The sequence below is a fragment of the Vicugna pacos genome, chromosome 1 (assembly GCF_048564905.1).
Source record: "Vicugna pacos chromosome 1, VicPac4, whole genome shotgun sequence".
Classification (NCBI taxonomy): domain Eukaryota; kingdom Metazoa; phylum Chordata; class Mammalia; order Artiodactyla; family Camelidae; genus Vicugna; species Vicugna pacos.
This window is the reverse complement of record NC_132987.1, coordinates 31296372-31304722: the sequence shown is the minus strand read 5'-3', so window position 1 is coordinate 31304722 and position 8351 is coordinate 31296372.

Below are 8351 nucleotides of genomic sequence, written 5' to 3'. Positions count from 1 at the left end.
AGACAGAAAAGGTTTGGGATACAGATAAATGGTAAGCATTCAAACGAATCAAGGCTAAGTTTAGAGTTTGTTACTGGTCAGGTTTCTTGCACTTCTTAATTAATAAGATATCAGAGGAGAAATTCAGGCCAAGTTTTATTGGAACTTGTGCTGCAGTACGAGGAAGCAAAAACAAGTAACAGGTTCCCTTGCTGGCTCCCTAAGTCCGGGAGAGGTGGTCCCATAAATGGGGTGAAGGTAGGGGCAGATCCCTGGATGGGGCCAGGCTGATGGCTTAGGTGGTAATCCCGCCTCCTTGGTGGTGCCCTGTGCAGGGATCATGCGCAGTGCCCTGCTTTTGCTCCCAACACCTCAGAAGTTGCAGTTGGGTTTCTGGTCTTTTTGTATCTTGTTTATAATTTGCAGCAACTGCTCTGTGTACCCAGTTATTTTTAGTCCCTTATAGTTGCTTTGTATTCTGTTGCTCAAGATGTTTGCCCAGGTCAAGCATTTCAACAAAGGGTACCAGGCCCCAGGCTGTCTCATTTAGATAGCATAACTTCTAAGTGGGGTTAGTCAGTCTAGTTTTCTGACTTTCCCAGCAGTTCTTTGACTCTGAAGTGAGAAGTCTCAGCAGTGGTAGAGACTTCAGCCATGGCTACTTGGCCCTGCAGATGTGGGACAAAGTTATGGGACACAGAGATTCTAGGGCATTGGATCTCAAAGATATTTCTGCATTGATGAAACATGATGGGACATTCATTCCTAAGAGCATATGCAGTGTTATTTCTAATTCCTGAAGGAACAGCAGTTTTACTGTCTATTTTCCACTCAAGAAAACATACTAGGATGTAAGAATAATAGCTTACTTCAATCTGGAATAGTTTCCCAGTTGTTCTTTGTGTTTAATGCACCTCTCGCATGTACATACATTCACCCATGTGCACACACAGTATTTGAATGCGTGTAATTTTGGAGAACAAACTCTCATTGTAGTTTAATTTGTGTTTTCCTGGTGGCTGTTGATGTTAAACATTGATTTTTCCTCCAAGTGAAAGTAGTATCGAGAAAACATATTCAGATAGTGATTTCTCTGGTTTTGAGTAGTAACCCCATTCTTGCATTCCAGTCCTTTTTTTTTTTTTTTAACAATCCAATCTTTAGTACTCTGCCAAGGCAGTCTAGCATCTCCCCTTAATTAATGTAGGCTGCCGTCGTGTCCTTGATTTAAGGAATCATCCCTCTTACGTAGTACAGTTGGCTCTAGGTGTCCTTCCCAGGATGCCCACTAGCCTTGTATTCTGCTTCCCTAGTTCAACAAGATTCACTCTCATGAGTGTTTTCCCAGGTCCTGCTGGGAACCTGCTAAAGCATGGTTCTCTAATTTTCTCTGTGAATAAGGTATTTCCTACCTTGGCAGGTTTGGTGTATTTCTGCTCATATTGTTCTGAGACTGGCCTTGTTACTGGCCTGGAGGCAGTGAGTGGAGACTGGCCACTCAGAAGCCCCAGGGATTTTTGCTGTACCGATTAAGCTGAAATTTCAAGGATGCAGAAACTATAGTTCGGCATAAACTATGACGTAGATAACAGTTACTGAATTTCCTGTGTTTCTACAACAATACAAGTTTATACTTGTGGTCCTAGCAAAATTATTACTAGCATTTTTTTTATTCTGAAAACTGTCCTGGTTTTGATCTTAAATTGTGTGGTCACCCCAGTGATAGAGAAGAGGGTCAGGAAGTCAATTTTGTAATGGGAAAGAAAGAAGGAAGGAAAGTGTAAATGGAAGAAGAGAGAAGTAAGATCATGTTGATAGTGAAGCATTAGCCTGAAGGGTCGTAAATCCCCACCGATGTGATTCCTGAAGCTTCACTGGGGTCATTTTCCAGTGTCTGAGATTCCTAGTAGAATAATTTTGTGAGATTCCTTTCTCTCTTATTTCTACTCCAAGCATTTACACTGGGAGGACCTCTTTTATTTGAAATAGACAAAGCAAATCTCTATTCTTGGCCAACAAAAGAGCACACACATTAAGTATGGTCCTAACGCAAAGGCTAAACTAAGGGATATATATTAATATAGTAAAGATTTTGTCTGTATATAATTTGCTATGATCTGCCAGAAATTCCTTAGGTAGATTTAATTGCCAGACTAACGCCTTGAAGTAAAAGTAAACAGTGCATGTAAACTTAATAAGAGCTAAGTACTGCAATGATAACCCCAGGAGGCAAACACTTGAGTTTCACTATCCAGTTTTCTAAATTAGGCTTATTACATGATAGAGTGGAATGGCAAAACAATGGACTATAAATAGGAAAATGCTGTAAGAATAGTTAAGTCTTGAATGTAATGATCTAAAGATTACAGGTGACAACACAGAAATATGTCCACACACTCCTTTTTATGTTGGTTATAGTCTTTGATTCTTATTTTGGTTTTTACTTTGATTCAACAAACTTATTGATTATCTTTTCTGCCAAAAGGTACCCTGTGGAAAGAATAAACATTTCTTGACATGTCTTTCTCCTGTATAGGTTCATAATTTACTGAGCAAAGAAAGGGCAGTGAAAAAAATTGAGGTGGCAGAGTAATTTTGTTTAGGAGAATGCTCTGGAGAGGAGGTTTTATCTCTTGTATGCTTCCCACATCCCCTTCTGAGGGCAAAAGCTTTACTTAGAGCCCCAGGCTTGACAAAGGAAATCAAGCTTTTCCCTTAAGTTTAAGTGGCTATGTTTTTGACCACTTGACCTTGTCATACAGACTCCAGCTGATTGTGCTAGAGACGGGAGCCTCTGACTGAAAGATGACTTTATAGACCAGCTATCAGTCGGGAGGTAGGGTATAGCTCAGTGGTAGAGTTCAATCCTGGGTTCAATCCCCAGTACCTCTACTAACAAGAAAACAAAAAAAGGGGAAGTGGAGACTAGCCATCAGTCTGTCTCCTAGGTGTCTTGGCATGAAAAACTTTCGATAAGGATGAAAACACTTGCACCAATTACAGTTTTTAGGAGGTTGTGTTGGGGAGATGTGTTGGTATTCAGTAGAGTAAATACACAATGAGACAGAAATTGAGTTTCTAGTGTTGCCAAAAATCAGCCTCTGCACCCCAAAAAGTGAATTCAAACTCGGAGACAGAGTTCTGTGAGCAAAGAAAAGAGCAGCTTTATTGCTTTGCCTGGCAAAGGGAGTCACTGCAGGCTACTGCCTGAAAGACTGTGAGCCCATCTTGGGGTTGGGGTCTTGAGGTTTTATAGAAAAACTGGATGGGACAGAAAAGGTGATAACAATCAGGGCGTTTTAGAGGGTGCTACATTCCTCTTAACCTCAATCTTTAGGAGGGTCTGTCCATTCTTCTGAGATTATCAGCCTCCTTCCTGGGGCACAGCTTCTAGGTTCAAGTTAAAGAATGAAATAGCAAATTCATTAAAGAATGAATCAGCAAACAGTTTCACATCTGGGAAGTCAGTTTGTTAGTTTGCTTTATACTCCACTAGAGATAGGTTAATAATAATATTCATAAGGATTAATGAACTTCTGATCCTATTACCAACCAAAAGTCCGTGTGCCGAATGCACAGTGAAGCCAAACAAACCGGAGCAGAGAAATGTTTATTGCAGGGCCAAGAAAGGACAGGGAGCTCATGCTTGAAAAACCCAATCTCCTTGATGGTTTAGCTGGAAAAGTTTTTATAGGCAACCTGGGGTGAGGGCTGCAGGGTGTGTGCATTTCCTCTGAGCGGTTGGTGGTGAGGTAACAGGGCGGTGCTCACCCTTATGCTCAGCCTGACTTGCCATCCTCCTCCTGGGTGGGGGCATTAGTTCCTGCAGCAGAACTCAAAGGTACTGTTATGTATATTCCTTGAGGAGGAACCATGGACCCTGCCCCAAGGCTGTACTATTGTTTCTTGACAGTTCCTCCCTGGGCTCTCCATTCCCTCCCTTCCCTGATTAGCAATCTGTTTTGAATCTGCCCTTTGGAACTCAGGGAGGGTCAAGGAGGCTGAAGGAAGCCTATTTTCTACAAACAAGAAACAGAGGACAGGGACAGGATTTGTACCAGGGAGGCCCCCACAGGGTCCTGCTCTGTTTCACTGTGTATCAGGAAATATGCTCAGCACTGGCCATGCAGTCACAGACACAGACATAGTAAGGAGACACAGTCCCTGACCTGCAGGCTAGTGGGGAAGGAGGGGAATAAAAAGGAAAGCCTAACTGTTGGTTTATTGAAGCAGGCAGATAGCTAGATAGCTAGATATGAGCGGAGAAAGCGGGGCACGGGCCAAATGACAGGAAACCCTACATCATGTGAACATCACGGCAGACCGAGAAAAGCAGGAACCTCAGGACTGATAAGTGATCACACATTGATAAGTGATCACACATTTCGTGGTGACAAGTGGCCTGGAAACCGACAAAGAAATGTGGGAAAAGGCAGGAATGTCCAGTGTCCGAGTATAACCTTTTGTTCATTATGACCTTATTACAATAAAGTTAGCCTTGCAGATTAGAAGTACCGATCATGCGCCAACACCATGACACTTCTGATGCAGGCTAAATAAGGACAAAAATCCCTCCTTCCCCAGGGAAGCTGGAGTTGGGATGAAAAGCAGGGAGTATTACCCCAAAACCCTTCCCTCCCCAGTGGATACTCTGCCCATTCATTGTTATACTCTCTGTTGCCAAAGAAACTCAGGGCAGCTGCTCACCTGAGCCTGCCCACTCTCCCCTTGAAAACATACTACCTATCCCTTAATAAATCCCCATTTTACTTTCTTGACCTCCTAGTCTCATCTCTGAATTCTTTCTGTGACAAGAACCTAATTGCTGGCAACAAGTTTATCAAAGTACAAATTAAATTTTATGTTTTGTGTGGTTTGGACCTACTTGAGATAGTGTTTAGAAAAGACCTCTTTGTGGATGTGATATTTAAGCTGAGACCTACAGGGTAAGGAGCCAGCTTGGTGGTGGTGATAGGGTGGGGAGGGGAAAAGGGAAGAGGGCATTCTGGGAAGAGGGAGCAGTAAGTGCAGAAGATCTAAGGCAGGAATGAACTTGGTTGTGTGCAGACAGAGGTCAGGGTGCTGAGTGTGTTTTGAGGCACAATGAGTGAAGTAGGGAGTAAGAAAGAAAAGATAGACAGGGCCTTGATTATGCAGCAACCTGTCTGTGAGCCAAGGAGCTCTGACACTACTTGAAACATAATGGAAAGCCATTAAAACAGAAATAATAAACTGAAATCTGTGATCTCTGCCTCAAGGCATAGTCTTTGCCCAGCACAGTGTGTCACCAACAGTTAATTTTAATTTCAAAATAGGATGATTTCACATAGATGTTTAGATCTGAAGCTTCTCTTGAAAAAAATCTAAAGATCTCCCCATACTGAGCTCCAAGTGTTTGCTGAAGTTTAGATGTAACTCAGTGTGGGGGTTTTGCCAGACAAGTGCAGAGGAAGCAGAGGGGAACTGGAGTTGAGCCTATTTTCAAGGAAATGATTATAATGCTAAATCACAGAGTCTAAGCTGGGTAAGATGGGTGCTGAAGACAGAGGGGACTGATGAGTAGGACATGGTGACTGAGCGGATTGGTCATCTTAATGAGCTCAAAGAATCATTGCTATGAGATATTTTTACAAGTTAGCCAGAAGAAGAGGAGTTTGTGGTGGGAGGGTGAGGTGTTAGGGCTGTGACTGCAGGTGTGGTAATTTCTGATGAAGACAAGATCCAGGGTGTAATCGTGGGAGTGGATGGCTGACGTAGGATAGAGGGAAAAGTCACTGGCATGAAACAGCCAACCACCTGAGAGATGAGGATGAAAGGAACTGAGATGAAGAGAAACGCATTAAGTCAGATGCTAAAGTCTTCAGTGAATAGGAGAGATTGACCTGGAGATCACAGGATGACAGCCTTGATCACTCCTCAGTCCTGAAGAGGGTGGGGGGAGGGTAGTACTTTAGGGAGCAAGGACGTTTTGACCTCACCTCCTGATCCTCAAGTATATAAGGTTTTAGTTATCTCAGGCTGCTATGACAAGTTACCATAGGCACTGGGTGGCTTAATCAGTAGACATTTATTTCTCACAATTTTGGAGGCTAGGAAGTCTAAGATCAAGATGCTACCAGATTCATTTCCTGCTGAGAGCCCTCTTCTTGGTTTGCAGACTGCCACCTTCTCTCTGTGCGCTCACAAGGCAGGGAGAGAGGAAGCTCTGGTCTCGCTTCCTCTTCTTTTAAAGACAATCCCATTATGGGAATTCCACACTCACCATCTTCTCTAAACCTAATTACCTCCCAAAGACCTAATACCAGCACATGGAGGGTTAGAATTTCAGCAGAAAATTTGGGGGAGACACAAACATTCAGTCCATAACAATGGGTGTGTTAGAGAAGTGGGATGGTTGACTTTAAAACCGGAAATCAGGCTAGAAACTGGGGTGTTTTTGTGAGTGGTCCCATTCAATTTTTTTCTTTTTCTTTTGATTCTAAGAAAATTCACATTAATATCCAAGTGAGTCAGAAAATGTAATTCCACCTAATTAATATCAAACTTCCAAAAAAGAAAAAAAAAACGCAAACAAAACAAAAGACTTCCAAAAAAGTCTATATAGACACAGTCTTTGTGCCTATGGTATTGTGGGAAATTAAGAGATGGGCAGGGAATCTAAAAGTGTGGCTTTTTGTGCATACCTCTCTACTCGCAAAAGCAGCATATCCAGTGAGTTCTCTGAGGTCACCAGCAGCAAAAGGAGCAGGGTCCCTTGGTGGAGCAATCCAGGAGAATGTTAAATCTCTGTTAACCTATAGAAATCCTGGGGCAAGGACCACACTTCTCACATCAATGGTTAGTGGGATGATGCTGAAATACTGAGAAGGACATTTCGAGAAATCTAGAGCACTTAGAGTCAACCAGGTGGCTAATATCTGGGGTATAGAAAAAAGGACTTTGGGATGGAAAGTAGGGAGAACAAACTGGGCTGTCTTCAACTAGGACAGTGAGAGGGAGAAGAAAAGAGGTAAGAGATACAGGATATTGGAAAAGCAGAAGAAACAGAATTAGGCATATAATTGCCCATGAAGAAATCTTATTTTTTTCATTTATTAACTAAAGCTATTCAAAATTTGTTAACGTACAGAATTTTTGTTTTTATTTGAAATAGTGATTAAGGATTTTGGTTGTAGTGTATCTTTTTATTTGGATTTTCCCCAATATAATTTGGGTTGTACTTTCACTGGAAATTATAGGAATTTACGTGATTCAGCTGATTACCTTTGTGGGAATCAGTGTTGTGGTTAAGTGCACAGACTGAGCCAACTGGCTTGAGCTGAATCCCAGCACAACATCCCAGCTCACCACTTCTTGGCTGGGTGACCTTGGCTACTGGCTTAATGACTCCGTAAGTGCTTCCTCTTTAAAACTGGATTAATAATAGTGCCTGCCTCATAAAGTTGCTATGAGGAGCAAAGGAGTTAATATATGAAATGTATTTAGAACAGTGCCTGGCACAATAGTAAGCAAGATTTAAGTGTTTGCTATTGTATTTACTTTCCATTGGCTGAGACAATATATTTTATTCCTTGAACGAAATCCTCATATTAGGAATCAACATAATCTATTTTGACTTTTAAAGGCAGCATAAATTAAAAAAACTTCCAACAGTATACCTGCACTGTCCAATATGGTAGCCACTAGCCACTAGTGACTAAATTAATTAAAATTAGTAAAATTAAAAATTCAGTTCCTCAGTTACACTAGCTACATTTCAAGCACACAGTAGGCACACATGGCTATTACCTACGAAATTGGACCGTTCAAGTATAAGACATTTCTGTTACTGCAAAATGTTTTATTAGAGCTGGCAAATAGTGAAACTTCCCTCCCATTCCTACCCCCAATCCCTCAGCTCAGGGACAATCCCAGTTAAAGATTTCTTGCACAGCTGTCCATGACTCAGACACAAATTTTTTACACGAATATTATATAATTTACAGTGTACCGCAGCTTATAAATGTCGACTTCTTTTTTAAATTGCTGTATATAACATTTCTTAGTTTCAGGTGTACACCATAATGATTTGATATATGCATATAGTGCAAGATGATTACCACAACAAGTTTAATTAATTTCCATGTATTGATTTTTGGAATATGTCCGCTCCTTACACTTAATCAATTAACAATTTAGAGCATCTGATATTAGACTTAAGAAGCAGCTGTGACAATCTGAAAACACAATTCAACTATAAGAAATATGCATCTTGTTATATTTGGAAGCAGGTGGAAGGTACAGTCTACTTAAATTTTCTTTCTTGTGGGGCACGTACTACCCACACTGAACTGAGTTAAGGGAGTTGAAAGTTACCTCTTCCACCAGCTTGG